This window comes from Pongo pygmaeus, chromosome 4 (genome assembly GCF_028885625.2).
Source record: "Pongo pygmaeus isolate AG05252 chromosome 4, NHGRI_mPonPyg2-v2.0_pri, whole genome shotgun sequence".
NCBI lineage: Eukaryota > Metazoa > Chordata > Mammalia > Primates > Hominidae > Pongo > Pongo pygmaeus.
Window position 1 is genome coordinate 96,413,621 of NC_072377.2, and position 17,130 is coordinate 96,430,750.

A 17,130-nucleotide genomic window follows, 5' to 3' on the forward strand; every position below is an offset into this window, starting at 1 on the left:
TCCTCCTTCTCCTCTGCTTCTTCTATACTGATTTATCCTTATCTTGATTTGTGTTGCAATGCTGATTCATTTTTATATTGATTTGTATGCTGCTTTTGAATAGAATGGTGCTGCCAGTCTGATTTTTGGTCCTTGTAAATTATTTGCTTCTTTGTATGGAGGCCCTGAGGATTTTCTACTTCATCTTTAAAATCTAAAAAATATACTAGAGTGTAGCCCAGAATTGATAACTGTGACTGTGTTCTCAGGAAATATCTGGGCCTTTTCAATATGTAACGTCCTATCTTTAATTCTCTGAAAGTTTTCTTGGATTATGGTTTAAATATTAAATTAGATCCTTTTTTATCTTCTTTAGGGTCTTCCTTTCATTTTGGTGCCTTCTTTATTCTTCATCTCATTGTCATTCTAGCTGTTGTTTCTCCTCTTTTCTTCTAAGCATCTTATTAACTTCTTGTTTGTATTTCTTCATCGTTGGGCCCCATGTAATTTAGTTTTCATTTCCTATATCATTTTTCTGTTTTTTTCTCCCGAGTTCATTAATAATATTTTATTTCTTTCAGTTTTGTTGTTGTTTTGGATTTTTTGTTCTGTTCTTAGTATTTGAATTTCTGAATCAAGGTGTTTTATTTTTTTCTGTAACCCAAATCATGCTTGCTGGATTAGAAATTTTAACTATTTACAACATTGGTTCTTACCTGTAGAGAATGTCACACCAACTTCATCAAGTACCCAGCTGCCTTAGCATTGAGCAGCAGAAGCAGTAACTCCTAAGTTATGAATATTCTCTGACAACATTAATCAGACCCATGAGGATGGAAGCCCTATGTGCACAACTTTCAGGACAAACCTAAAGCTAAAGAGAATCTCCATTCATGTCTAAAAGACTCTCCATTCATGAACTAAGTTGTACCCTCCCCACATTCATGTTTCAGCCCTAATCCTCAATGTGTCTGTATTTGGACCTAGGGCTTTTAGGAGGTAATTAAGGTTAAATGCAATCATAGGAGTGCGATCCTAGTTCAATAGGCTTAGCGGTCTTATAAGAAGAGGAATTAAATGCAGTCATAAGGGTGGGATCTAAATTCAATAGGCTTTGTGGTCTTATAAGAAGAGGAAGAGTACTCTGTGTGAGTGCACGTGTGTGTGTGTGTGTATGTGTGTGTGTTTGTATTCATTTAAGCATACAGCAAGCCAAGAAGAGAGCCTTCACCAGGAACCAAATTGGATGGTACCTGATCTTGGACTTTTCAGCCTCCAGATCTATGAGAAACAAATTTCTGGTGTTTAAGCCACCCAGCCTACAGTATTTTGTTGTGGCAGTCAAAGCTGACTAATGCAACGGCCTTGCTGAATCAAATTAACCATTCTGGAATATCCTGATCCAGGTGTATAGTAGATATCTCCTTTACATATAGTTCTGTCTCTCTCCTAGAGAATAATCCCCTAGATTATGAACTTTGATTCATTTGGATCACTCACAGCATGTGCCTTTTATTAATTATAAGAAATTCATATTCATAGTAACAAATCAAATGCAATTCAGAAGAGAATGAATACAAACTTGATTCTTCTTTACTATCCCTTTCCTCCATGCCACCCTCTTGAGACACTAAAAGAAACTGAACTCTTCTATTATTGAAAGGAACTGAATCTGTAAATCAATTTCTTCACTTTCCCTTTTCTTATTTTAACTGTTTGGATTATTTCTCTCTTACTGAACATTTCTTCACATTCAAAATTATTGGCTAGAGTTCTATGCACAACAATTGTATAAAATTTCTCCTCAGTTCAGCATACCACTAAGATGAATTTCACTTAAATCATTTAAAACATTTTAAAACCATTTTTTCAATGGACTTTAATATTAAAAAGTTCCTGGGCTGGGAAATGTTCACTTACTCTAGCCCTGTTTTAACTCTTTGCATCTGTTCTGCACTGTCATAAATAACCAATAATTTTTCAATTTAATGACATCGGTTTTGATCCAGTTCTCAAAACTGTATTTGTACATGGTTTTATAAAATGTCTGCTAGCAAAAGTTTCCTTTACTTTAAACAAAAGAAGTCAAAAATAAAATAAATGTTGGTCCTCATATGTTTTAGCACACAAATTAAACTGCAGAAAAAATGGTAAACAAATATAATTTTATTTGGAACTGGTTTTGTTAAATTCTTGCTTGATACAAATTTTAATTTTGAAATGTCATTTGAAACCATATGCTTTTGTATCTTAGAAATGAAATATACTTTCAAAAGTCCCTTGTCTAGCCCTCTGCCTTAAAACTGATAAAAATGTTACCATCAAAGCAACTTAAATAAAGTGAATTGATTTGCTCTAACAGGTATTTAAAAAGCCAGGTTTTCTAACTTCACATACCACATGTTGTAGCAATGCCTTGTAATTGTAACTGTCATTGGATACCAACAAATTCTATTCACATTCAGTCCTAAAATCCAATATTTATAGAAAACCAGCCCTTTACTAACGTCACCTTATGCTTCGAACTAAACAATCCTGTTAAAATGGTTATTGTGACAGAAGACTATTTATTAATTATTAATAAAAATAAGTTTATATTCTTTCTGAAAAGACTATATTTATAAAATTTATTAGAATTTATAAAATTATATACACTATACATGTATGTGGATATACCACTCACACATGCTGAGCTTCAAAGAATGTATGTGATGTGTTGGAAAATCAATACAATCAACTGATTGTATCAATTTCAACTGGTAAATGTATTGCCTTATCTAAGTGTTCTTGTCCTAAAGATCACACAAATTAACACTATTTATCCTTAGTGGACTTGGTGTCTAAGGGCTACAATTAGTGACTCACATAGTCTTTATATCTAGGTCATTAGTTCAAATCCAGTTTAGAATGTTACTTCTTGAATTGAGTGATTTTGAAAGTTATCCAATGTTCTGTTACAAATCACAAATATGGTGCTTTAATTTCATTTTAACTATATTTTCACAAAAATAGTATATTATTTTTCTCCTAATTATCTTTACCAGTTTCTGCATTTCTCAAATAAATAGCTAAACAGAAAATAAAAATATAATCAATACACTTATTCTACAGTAATAAAGATTTGCAATTTTTTCCTTTAAAAAAGATTCTCTGACAGGCAGGGCTGTGTGGCTCATGCCTGTAATCCCAGCAGTTTGGGAGGCCAAGGCGGGCAGATCACCTGAGGTCAGGAGTTTGAGACCTGCCTGGCCAACATGGTGAAACCCCGTCTCTACTAAAAATACAAAAATTAGTTGGGCATGGTGGTGCAGGCCTGTAATCTCAGCTACTCAGGAGGCTGAGGCAGAAGAATCGCTTGAATATGGGAGGTGGAGGCTGCAGTGAGCTGAGATTGCACCACTGTACTCCAGCCTGGCTGACGAGAGTGAGACCCTTCCTCAAAAATAAAATAAAAAATAATTATATGACAGATGACTGCCGATCAACAACTTTTATTTTCTAGATTGGTGGCAGGAATGCAAGCATGGCAGAGGAGGGCTGATTGATGGATGGTTCATTCAAAGTGGGAGGAGCTACCTATTGGGTACTATGTTTATCACCTAGGTGACAAAATAATATGTATACCAAACCCTTGCGACACACAATTTACCTGTATAACAAACCTGCACATGTTCCCCTGAGCCAAAAATAAAAGTTAAAAAAACCCACAATAAACAAAGTCAGAGGAACTATTTTTATGAGAGGTTTTCTGAGACACCAGGTATATGAAAAGAAGCTTCGGTGAGAGGTAACAAAAATGTGGCTGAATTCATGAGAGAACAATTCTCCATTCTCTCATACAGAGCATAACTTCAGTACCTTAAAAAAAAATTGGTTTTCTTCCCCCCTTTTACATGTAGGGAATGAGCTTGAAATGGAAAGAAGACCAGGGCAGCACATGCAAAGTCAAAGGCACTAAAGGATGATCCCAATAAGAAAAATGAAAAATGCCCAGCACTATATTTGGAAAAATTGAGCTTCGAAGTCATTTATGCAGCCAACAGACATACGAAAAAAATTCTCATCATCCCTGCTCATCAGAGAAATGCAAATCAAAACCACAATGAGATACCATCTCACGCCACTTAGAATGGCGATCATTAAAAAGTCAGGAAACAACAGATGCTGGAGAGGATGTGGAGAAATGGGAACACTTTTACACTGTTGGTGGGAGTGTAAATTAGTTCAACCATTGTGGAAAACAGTATGGTGTTTCCTCAAGGATCTAGAACTAGAAATACTATTTGACCCAGTGATCCCATTACTAGGTATATACTCAATGGATAATAAATCATGCTACTATAAAGACACATCCACATGTGTGTTTATTGCAGCACTATTCACAATAGCAAAGACTTGGAACTAACCCAAATGTCCAACAATGATAGACTGGATTAAGAAAATGTGGCACATATACACCATGGAATACTATGCAGCCATAAAAAAGGATGAGTTCATGTCCTTTCCAGGGACATGGATGAAGCTGAAAGCCATCATTCTAAGCAAACTATCACAAGGACAGAAAACCAAACACTGCATGTTCTCACTCATAGGTGGGAATTGAACAATGAGAACACATGGACACAGGGCGGGGAATATCACACACCAGGGCCTGTTGGGGTTGGGGGACTAGGGGAGGGATAGCATTAGGAGAAATACCTAATGTAAATGACGAGTTGATGGATGCAGAAAACCAACATGGCACATGTATACTTATGTAACAAACCTGCACATTATGCACATGTACCCTAGAACTTAAAGTATAATTTAAAAAAAGAAAAAATGAGTCTCAGTGCAAAGCTAATAACTAATGATGGAATGAACAGATGTTCACCAAGTGGCCAAAGTTCTCATTTTAGGGTGAGAGAGCCAACTGATAAGAGATATCATGAATACGTTCAAATTCACTGGCATTTCCAACTCAACAATGGTATAAGAAATGCCTGTTTTTGTTTGTTTGTTTGTTTGTTTGTTTGTTTTTTGAGATGAAGTCTTGCTCTTGTCACCCAGGCTGGAGTGCAATGGTGCAAACTCAGCTCACTGCAACCTCCGCCTCCCAGGTTCAAGTGATTTTCCTGCCTCAGCCTCCTGAGTAACTGGAATTACAGGTGCCTGCCACCACGGCCGGCTAATTTTTTTGTATGTTTAGTAGAGATGGGGTTTCACCATGTTGGCCAGGCTGGTCTTAAACTCCTGACCTCAGGCGATCTGCCCACCTCGACCTCCCAAAGTGCTGGGATTATAGGCGTGAGCCACAGTGCCTGGCCGCCTGTTCGGTTTTATAACAGAAATTTAGACCAATCAGTTGGGAAAGAAAGGGAATTACTTATCGAGTTAATTTTTCTGGAAAACATATATACATTAAAAATAGAATAAATACGGCCAAACTTGAACATTAAGGCTATAAACTCGGAATTTCTATTAGTAACAGAGCAAGAATGAGATTCTCATCCTGTGTCTCCTTGTGAGCAAAAAAGCGGCTGGTTTCGTTTTTCTGATTTTAATTTGCTTGGCAGTCTGGTAAACTTGTTTTATGTTTATAAATTAGATCCCATCTAAAAGTATATGTGAGATTGGAATTCAGCAGCCCTCAAATCTTTGCAGGTTTTATACATATAGGGCTTGCTATGTACCATAGAAACTTGTTGCTTAAACTTTCTTTTTAAAATTGTTTCTCTTTACATACTAGGAAGTGTTTGAACAGCTTGAGACCTATTGGCCTGGAACTATTTTCCTATGATCTAAGCACTTGACTTAGAGTTTAAGTATTTCAGTAGGTTCAGACCTAAACATCTTTTTAAAAATATCTGATTTTTAACCCCCATTTCTTTTTAAGCTGGTCATATAAGGATTTTAAGGATCTATTTGTTTTTCAAAGACAATGATTTTTCTAAGTGGCACTCTAAATTTACCTTGGCATTTCAACCAACAGTCTAGTAAATCTACAAGCTATAATTAAAAAGCAATGCCGTAACTTTATAGTGCTAGTGAAAGTCTTACTTCTTTAAGTTACAAGTAAAAGATATTAACTTCTGCCTACAAAGTAATTATTTTAAAGAAAAATAAGTGAAATAAGTGCAAGTTAAAAAGTTTGTTTAAGGCTCTTAATGCAAGAATTCAAACTCTCATCTTTGCCTCACAGAGTAGAATTGTCATAAATGAAAAAATATTTTTATTCTACTTAGAAGCATCTTTTTAAAGTGCATATGATGAGCAAAGTGTGTAAAGATATAAATATATATTTAAAGTGTAATGGTGTACAACAATCACTATAACAGTAAGTAAAGCAATGCCATAAAAATGGAGAACACATTCTTCAACACATTGAGAAAGTTATTTTCAAAGCCTGGCCCATTAGGTTGGAACCAGAAGTTTCCAGATATATGCCCACATTTGCATGAAACTAAATATTTTACATTCCAATGATGAATTGGTACATACTTGAGAATGGATGGTTGTACTGGCTCTGAAAGAAACAGGAAAAAAAATGACCTTCTAAATTATGTGAAGTCAAGTAGCTTGCAGAATAGAAAGCAGATCTCTACTGAGGAGACAATCTCTCCTCAGTAGACAATCTCTCTAATCTGTGTTCTCACCAGAGATCTATTGATCCAGGGCCCCACTGGAATATTGGAGCAAATTCATGCAGCTGGTCTGAAGTCAGATTTTTGCCAACTCTGTCCTCTCTTATGATATGCCGTCACTGTTGGAATCATGGCATGTCTAGATTGAAGTTGGGCATAAAGTTTAAAAACTTTTTTGGGCAGAAGTGGCTATATTTCTTTTGTAAGCTGCAAAAATCTATTTCACTTTTAGCATTGCTTTTCTACTGGTGCAATAACTACTTTGTAAATTTTTATTACTCATTGATTAAAATTAAGGTACTAGAGAGAATGAAAACAGTTATTTTGCTTAAGTTGCCTGGACTCAGACTATTGTGCAAGCATTCATTTTCTGTGGTACTTTGTTTCACAGAAAGATCTGTAGGTGAGCTTGAACAGAGTCAGCAAACTTTTCCTGCAAAGGATCAGATAGTAAATATTTTAGGTTTGGTGGGCCATACGGACTTTGTCACAGCTACTCAACTCTGTCTTGTCATGAGAAAGCAGACATAGACTATACATAAACAAATGAGTATCTATAGACAATAAAATTTGAATTTTTTGCATGTCACATAATATTCTTTTTATTAACCACATAAAATACAATGATTCTTAGCTTGTAGGCTGTATAAAAACAGATGGCGGCTGGATTTGGCCCATGGACTAGAGTTTGCCCACCCATGAATAGAATACAATCACATACAGTGATGAAAAATAAGAAAACGTATCTCTTAACATAAACTTTTATGCTTCTTATTAGATATTTAGTTCCACTTGGATTTGTTTTTCCTAATTGTCTCTTAAAATGTGTCATAATTCTTAGTTCAAAAGAATCCTAACTCACTGAAGCAGTTAGTGTTGAGTTGCAATTCAAAAATTCAAAACTCACTTGAAAGATTCAAGTTCTAACTACTAAGCGAACCCATTACATGAAATGAAAGCTTTATTACGTTATGTATTTGACATGGAAGAAATACTATTCATGTCCTTTGTTTTAAATATGAAATGAACACATTTACTAAGATTGCCCTGAATTTGGAAGAAACCCTGGTCCCTTAGCCATCAATGAGATGGCATAATTTTACTGAGTTGAATATTTCATTATGTAACCATGGTCTCACTGTTTAAGGTTTTCCATCAAGCCTTCTACACTGTCTCTCATATAAGCGATTATTTGCCGCTCTGTATTTACATTTGATATTCTTTCTGTATTAGTTCTGATTCCTGAGACACTATTGGAAGTATTAGAAATTATAGCCCTTGCTGGAAACAAAGAGAGGAGATGGTGTTAGGCCAGCAAAGCCAGGAAGCTGTTTCTATATGACGTTTGCTGAATAAATCAAATGTAAGTTCTCAGCAACTGTATTTTTGTTCTAAGTGTTTCTAGTAATAGAACTATTTCCAGCCAAACCCTCGTTAAGAGGGAGAGAGACAGAGAGATCAGTCAAGTAATTTACAAAGTGATCAGCAGTTTTTAATGTTTTTAACATGCCTTGCAAGCCAAAAGCAAGGTGCACCACCACCTATCAAAGCCTAGACAAGCACAGGTTTCCTCTCAGTTTCCCTTTTTGTCAGTTCTTGGCATATGTTACATGCTCAAGAACTTTTCTATAAACAAACTTGTTTATCAGACTCAGTAATTAGGAGTTAAGATAAACAACTACATAATTTTCAAAACTCATTAAAATGTAAAAACATAGGGTGTATAGTTCAAAGAACAGGAAAGAGTACCATTAAAGGTACTAAGGCACAAAACTTCTTTTCTTTCAGAATTTATTTTTTCTCAACTTCTCTGTGCTATTTGTCATGCTCCCATGGAATAGGATACTTAGGGGGTGAGTGCAGATTACAGCCTCTCGGGGGTCCATACTGTTAGTGGCATTAGTTGCTAGATTGACACACTGTGTTGCTGGCAAGGGAGGGAAAGTCAATAACCGCTTCCCATGGGCCTGCTACCAGAATCTGCAGCAGGTGAGATCCCTGAAGGATTGCAACCTCCACATTTGAGATGCACTCAGCTCTTGGATCAGGGTGCCCACTGAACATGCCATCCTGGGGAATAGGGTTGGCTGCCTCCAGGCCCCACCTAGATGCCACAGAGTGCATGTGGCCAACACCATCCTGCCTCATCTTTGAGCCCAGGCCTTGCAGTGGGTGGAGGACAGCTTTGGAATGCTGGTTGATGTCTGAGAATCTGTTCTGGGGAGGTGGGGAGGCTTCAGGGACTCCAAGTCTCTCAGCACTTTCTCCATTGTCCATTTGACTACCCTTACAAAAAAACAAATTAAAAGATAAAATTATTAAGAATTTCAAAATAGTGACCCTAAGCATCAGGCCTTTGTGAGAATGGGGCCTTCTTGACTGCACTAGTGGCTAACATTTATTGAAGTTCTATCAGCAAACTCTTCTAATCAATTTACAGTATACCTAATTCTCACACATGAAAACATATTGTGCAGAGAGGAAACTAAGTCACAAACATAAAGTAATTTTTTCCAAGTTCATGAAATCAGTATGTTGTGATGCCAAGATTCTATTAATACTACAGGCAGTCTGACTTCTAGGCTCTTCATTTTAAACCAGCTCAACATCTCATATGGTATAATTGCTTCAATATCTGTCTTGTAGGGACATGGATGAAGCTGGAAACCTCATTCTGAGCAAACTATCTCAAGGACAGAAAACCAAACACCGCATGTTCTCACTCATAGGTGGGAATTGAACAATGAGAACACTTGGACACAGAGTGGGGAACATCACACACCAGGGCCTGTTGTGGGGTAGGGGGAGGGGGGAGGGACAGCATTAGGAGATATACCTAATGTAAATGACGAGTTAATGGGTGCAGCACACCAACATGGCACATGTATACATGTGTAACAAACCTGCACATTGTGCACATGTACCCTAGAACTTAAAGCATTAAAAAAAAAAAAAAACTTGTCTGTGGTTTTATACTTGGACCTACTTCTATGGAGATTTTTCTCTTCCCCAGCAATGTCCTTTTTATGACCCATTGAAATCACATTAAAACTTAACCTGACATTTGACGGCTTAGAGCATTACAAAGTGCTCAATAAACTTTAGCTTTTATTATTATCTTCCAATTCTGCTTCTTGTCTAGGCATTCCTTCAAATGCATGTGAAGTGTTGTTTGAACTGGCAATGGCTTAATGTGTACTTTTATCAGCTGTATATCCTGAAAGAGGTACCAATATGTACATTTCAATCCCCAAAACAAAGATATTGAGAATGTTCTTAAGATGCCGACCCTTTAAAAATCCTTCAGATCCTTTAATTCAGTTAGTTTTTTGTAAGACTGTCTATATATGGGTACCACATTTATACATCACTGAATGAGTATCTATTTTATATATCAAATAGAATGCAATTCTAGAACCTAAATCCCTCTTGAATATGTAGTTTTTCAACTTTATAAGATAGATACCTTAATAACACCTATCTTGTGTAGACAACAAACGAAGTCCGAAGTCAATTGCCATTTTCTCTTGATCACAAAGTTACTATGAGGTAATGCCAGGATGCTAATGTGGACAGTCTGACTACAGGGTCCTCACTCTAAAACAGCACAAGATCCCATATGGTAGAGTAGCTTTGATATCCATAATATTAAACATTTATTCAAATGAAAATTAGAATTCCACATAAAATGCTTAAATATTCAAAAGTAAAACTTAAGTTTCTCCTGAATTTATTTATTCACATCAGAATACAAGATTAGAATATTATGAAATAATTAAGTCAAGCATAAAATATTTATTGAATACCTACTAAGATCCAGGCCTGATAGACACTTTACACACATCAGTGAAGAAAATAGACAAAGATTTGTATTATTGAGGAGCATATAGTACAGCAGATAATTAAAGTTTTCTTAATAGTATCTGCTCTATGTTGGACAACTTTTAAAGAATTTATTTATAATAAAGATGTATTTACAAGTATAATTGTTTTATTTAAATGTTTTGACATCCAATGTTGAGGCACATTAGATTGTATCCCTGTTTCTATCACCCTCATAGTATCTTCTAGTGGTGCTTTTGTTACTCCTTTCTTCCATTCCCTCTTTATTCTTTCTTTCTTTCTGTCTTTTTTAAAAACAGCTGCTGACCATACACTTTATTATCAGCTAAGGGATATGTTAAGTGGCTGCCTGCCCAACCACAGCCAGTTTGTATCCATGATCACTTGGCTTAGCTTTCTCTGAAGGAAGTAAGTTGTATCCTAGGGAAATTAGACTGAAAATCTTTTTTTTCCCCATTGCCAGCCATTCCTAGAAGTTCTATGATTAATACAAATTTCACTTCTAAAATTATTTTATTCACCCAGTCACTTTGAAAGTTATATACAATGCAAAAAATAAGAATGTTATCTCTTTACTTACATTTTAACACCCTTACAAAATCCCCTAAATTAAAAATAATATTTAACATTATAGAACAAAGTTAATATTTAAAGAAGTTGAGTTGTTCATTTTTGTTTCGTTTTGTGTTGTGGTATGGGGGAATTTATTATTTTAGAATGACTCAGTTAACCCTTAATAGTTTCTACAAAATGGAAGATTATCAATGCAAAAGAAAATACATTTGAATTTCAAGAAACACTTCTAAGCAGCCTATACAAGAAAGCAGTGAGCATCAATATGAGGACATTTAAATTTTTTTTAGAATTGTTCAACTTTTTACATTTCACACAGTTTGAGATAATGGGACAAATATGTCAAAGGGGTCAGTGTGTCATATTCAGAGGAGAACCTGCTTTGAAATCTGACAGATTAGGTTTGAATTTTGACTCTGAAACTTTCCAGCAGGGTGGTTTGAGGCTTTTGGAATAAACATTCTGAGCCTTCATTTCATTATAATAGAAGAGAGGGATCATGACATCCACATATACAAAGCACTTGGCATATAGAAGTATGTACTCTATGGTAGATATTAGTATTCATCATGAGAGAGCTAGATTTAAGAAAGACAAAAATCCTATAAAGACACTGAACTGTTCATTCCAAGAACATAGGTTTTGTGTGATTAAGGAATTTGACAGGGAGGAATACACAAAGATAACAGACTGAATCAAACCATACCAAGATCTCTGAATACATGTCAAGAAGCAAAACAAAATAGTTATCTTTTAAAAACCAGTTTTGGATCAGGTATTATTAGAGACTTTTACATATGTTCTTCCAGGTATTCCTCAAAACAAAATTGAATCTCATAGCGATTGATTGAATAGAGCCAGACAAGAGCACGTGGAAATCCCAGTTGCCTTCGTGTGCACCTTGATGTGCAGCTACTGACACAGAAAAATAGGAAGTGCATTGTGGAAGAGTTAAAGGGGCGCACAAAGTTTTATTTTGGGAAAAAATGCCAGTTACTAGAGTACAGTCTTAACTGATCAAGAAAAATGTATATTTTGTCACAATTTCCTTTATGTTTCCATTGGGACAAAGCTAGTCTAATATATGAGACCCTTGAATGGCCCTTATCTTTGATATAAGTGGAGAGTATTTGCAAAATGTAACTTCCTTGCAGCCCACTTCATTATATATACCTATTTTCATAACAAAGCCTGTGAAGAAAAAAATGATGTTAAAATCAATGCAATCCTTGAATAATTGAGATTTTTAAAATGGATCTGTACAAAAAGCTATCCTTCAGAACAATGTCTCTCAAGTACTGTTTGCATTAATTTACACCCATTTTCCTTTGGAATTTCTCTCACTTACTATTTTTTTTTTAATCATTCACAATATTTCAGAGTTACTTCTCTGTTTTTAAGCATTCTACTTTAATTTGAAAATATAAAGAATGTAATAAAATTGAATGATTAAGTTGCACTTCTGTTAAGCAGGATTATTTTCTTATATCTTATAGCAGAATTTTATTAGGTAATTGTTTTTCATCAGTATGTTCTGCCTACAACCTAGTCGTTAGGAAAATTGGAAAAGCATTGCCAGATTTTCTTTGCCCAGACGTAATCTTTACATTTCTTAAATTGTGCTTGACAATTTGAAGTGATGACAAAATTATACCTTTGGTTGTATATTTTTCTTATCATACTAATTTGAATCTAATTGAGGCTATATAGAATTTTTTCTTTTGTCATACATTATAATTTCTATAATTCTTTATAATATTGAAATTCTGTAGTTCAACTATTGCTTCCTAAAATACAACATATGCTCAGATTAAACAAGATTATTAATTAAAACACATAAATATTAGCTTTATTATTGTTCCAAACTTACGTTCCTTTTGGATTGTAAAATATAAGATGTGAAACTTATCTTTTAAAATCAAGTGATCTTTGATTTTGCTACATCATCTACTCATATGTTCTGGGCCTCAGTGGGGACCAGAAAGCTAAGGACTTAACATGTTTCTATGACAATTTTAGGAAGAAAAAATAGTATCATTTTACATCTCCACCTTCTCTTCATCAGAAAACAGACCTTGAGAATTACTGTAGATAGTCTTACGCCATAAAGATAAATGCAATTTTGAGGAACATGTAACATGATTGCTAAGCAATTGTGTGCATATATATATGTATATATATATATATCCAATTTTGCACATTTAGTAATAGAATAACATATTTTTAAAATGAGGTCTGCCCTCAGTAATAAACTTTCTCATTTGTTAACAAATATTTTTAAGAACTCTCTAGAGAATTCTTGGCTTGAGCCATAGTTACCAGAAGAATACTTCTGACAAAGACACTTAAGCAGATATAAGAGAGCGCAAAGGGAAGGCAGAGAGATGTTTCAACACTGTCATTTTAAATCTTCAAAAAGCATCTCCACATCAGAAGTGACTTCACAGATCCCGAGTCTCTACGTTTCTGAGATATTGTTTGGTTTCATTTTTTTTTCTCTCCAGGTTCCAGGTTCCATAATCTTTTTAAGAGGTATAGGATTTGGGAAACATAGTATGGAGCATGAAATTTCTCTCTCTCTCTCTGTCTCTTTCTCTCTATATATATATGTATATAAATATATACTTTTTTTTAAAATTATCAGATTAGTGATTAAGACAGATATTAGAAGAGAAACAACGAAACTGTTATTTTTCTTTCACCATTCGTGGAATTATTGGTACTTCTATATTAAGAAACAAAATAAAAGCGATCATTTAAATATAAGAAGTAGTATGATAGATATATTTTTGATAAAAATGAAGTAAATATTTGTCTCTAAATTCAAACTATCCACAGTGCAATCAGTAAGTATTAGAAAACAAGTAAAGACTTGTTTTATGTGCTCTGGCTATATGTCAGACATAGAAGAAACAAGGAGAACTGATAACCCCTAATTTTTAGGTCTATTCTAAATGTAAAGATGCAGTATAGTTCCAAAATTATAGTTAAAAAATATATATATACAAATAATAAATCATCCACAGTAAATGTTGGAAACAGAAAAAAACAGGCAATATGTACAAATATAAAACTTCTCTAATATTGATATTAAAAAGAATTTATAAATAATAATAGAAGCATGCTGATTGTTTTATTATAATATTTTCAAATTCAAATTAAGATAAAGATAATGAAGCTGTATTCAAGAATATTAGAAGTATTGTGAATATATATAGGACTGAAAATGATTTTGTATAACAGCAAAAAGCAAAATTGAATGGCATTCTATTTAAAATGCTTTCTTTTTTATATTTAAATGTATTATTTTAGAGGAAATTCATCATTTAATAGGTGGCTAGCAAACTGTTTCAAAAAGCAAGATAATTTACAATTGAGTATAGGATATCAGCATTTCCATATTTTGCATCATCTTGATTTAATATTTCTGGTGCTTCAGCAATGCTAGAGTGCCCGTTCTTGGTAACCACATCACCACAGAAATATAATATATGTGTTCCGTATCGTTTCCTGCATTATGTGTGTGGGTTGTGGTTGTTGCCTAAGTTCCCATGACTATTGAGTGAGGAAGTTGGGTATAATTCCTGGCAGCATAGTAGTTTATCCATTACACTAAAGAGCAGATCGTATTTCAAAATGTTTTTCTGAGATCATTACAGAAACAAATGGCAGGGTTATCAGCCTTATTACCAATTGCCCAGAAAATGTTGGGGGGAAAAAGCCACTAAAAATAGCCACAGGAAGCAATAATTTCTATAGCAAAATGTTCGGCTGTTCACTTAGTATGCTAAGTAATATATTTTTGATCAAAGATAAACAGTTTAAAAAGTTACATTTGTGTTGTGGGGAGGCAAGGCTGAGGGAAGGAGGAAATTGCTATTCCCTAAAGGCTGATGTACCTTGTAAAATAATCTGTCTTCAAACTCAGAATGAAAGGGAGCCAAAAACAGCTTTGAATTACATGAAGACCCTGGAGAGGCTGTTCATTACACAATTTGCTGTAGTGGTTTGCAGATGTCTCATTTTGTGAGTCAGATTATGCACTTTATTTTTTGTTTTTTAAGTTATGTTGTATAGCGTTGGTTATAAATTCTTTCCTGATTTGTCACAATTTCTCTGTAAACAGCACAATGTCTACTTTGAACAAACTGATACATTGTACCCCTGCTGTTTGAAAACTGTGACTGATGAAAGAGCTGCACTCTGGCTCTGAAGCAAGTAAGGTACTTAGTAGAAAATGGCCCTTTTATATAGTGCATCCAACTATAACATCAGAAGGCTGGACTTGTAACCACTTTATAGAGAAAGTACCCAAGAGTACACGGTGAGGTGATCAGCAAAATGCCAACTCTGAACAGCAATGAGGCAGTGATGTCAAATGACCCGTTTTGGCACATTTTATTTTAAGGATGTAATCCTGTAGCACATACATAGTCCTTGCTAAAGTTAATAAAACTTCCCTTATAAGCTAAGAAGTCTTACTGAAAAAATACTTATTCATAGATTTGTTCTAAAGTTGGGTTCCTGGTTTTAACTGAGGTCATATTCAGGCAATAAAGACTCTAACAAGAAAAAACCTTTTTTTCCTTAATTTGGGAAAAAATGTCATTATGCCTTGGGAAGTATTATAATATTGTTGTAATCATCTGCAATCCTCATTAGTCTTCTTATTATATCTGAAGCACTTGTATTTGTTGAAGTAGAAGCAGCTGAGATAAAAGAAATTTGAAAGTGAAATCATTACACATTTGAGTCAGTGCCTTTTTCAAACTGGAAGCCTGCTCTATTACTCTTAATGAGCTGATGTCCCAAATACTGAAAATGGATTAATATTTCTTAACCTCTTTTGAACCTCTAGTTAAAAACTGTGGTGTGAATTCAAAAGGAAAAAAGAATGTCAATAGTGTTTTTAAACTATTCATTTGGGGAACCATTAATCAACCTTTACAAATTACTTGATAGTAATATTTAGCCAAGTCTAAATTTAATGTTTTTATCAATTAGAATACTAAAAGAAACCTATTTTTAGTAGTTATTTTATATTTTTAAGGATCGATTATATGTCATATAATTCATAAACAACAGTTGATACTTAAAATTTAAGAAAATATTTACATATTAAAATTAAATATTAATAACAATATATGGATAAAAGTATATAGAACTAAATATACACGCACACAAATGAGTACAAATAAAACTGAAGAAAGTGGATAAAATTGATATCAAAGTCAATATCCTAGGCTAATGTTATACTATAGTTTACCTTTAGCAGAAACTAGGTAAAGTATACACTGTATCTCTTTATTATTTCTTTCAACTGCATGTGAATATACAATTATCTCAGTAAAATTTTCATCTAAAAATTAAATGTTACATAATTATAATTTGATCTACCTATAGCCTCTAAATTTACAAAAGGAATAGGCATTTTTAAATAACTGCTCTAGATATTTAATAGATAATAAATACCTAGTAAGAAGAGATATCCTAAATTTAGCATATTAGAAGTCAAGTACACATATAGTATGAGATTTTATAGGTTAATAAAATATAATGTTAATTTAGAAGAAAAGGAAGTGTTTCAATATTTGAAAAGAGAAAATTTCTAATTCCCAGGTATTGTGCATTTTTACTGCATCTAGTGAAATCACTGTTATAAACCACTCAAAGCAACATCACTGGTGTTGATTTTATTTGAACATAATATAATCCAGTTTTATATTGTACTTTGTAAATCAAAAGAAACATGGGACAGGGAATGCTTGCAGTACAGATCTAAGTTGGAGGAAGACATCACTTTTAATTAAGAAGCACTAAAGTGATATATAGTTCTATAGGAAAAGTGCCAGATCAGAAGAAGTGAAAACACTTACGTTTTAATAGTTTCCTTTTGGTGACTCTAACTATGCTAATTTGTCTTTGATAAATTGGGACAAGGACTGTCAACTTAAATGGTCAACATAGTCATTAAAATTAAGCAATAACATTTCTATAGTAATAATCTTAGATATGTTTAAGACTTAGCCCTTTTTCTGGAAGTTAGAGTCTAATAATCTCTGCTTAGGCCCCCAGGGAGTGGGGTGAGGGGAGGGTGGCTGCGGCATTCAAG

The 17,130-nt window shown here is 34.1% G+C and overlaps 1 long non-coding RNA gene across 1 annotated transcript in view; it reads right to left on the minus strand.

The window, feature by feature from the left end:
- Nucleotides 1-15,392: 15,392 nt before the first annotated feature.
- Nucleotides 15,393-17,130, minus strand: part of LOC134739599 (uncharacterized) — a 135,289-nt gene continuing 133,551 nt past the window's right edge. Inside the window, exon 4 of the long non-coding RNA XR_010126423.1 lies at nucleotides 15,393-15,727. This is a non-coding gene — a long non-coding RNA (uncharacterized LOC134739599). The remainder of the gene's footprint in view (nucleotides 15,728-17,130) is intronic.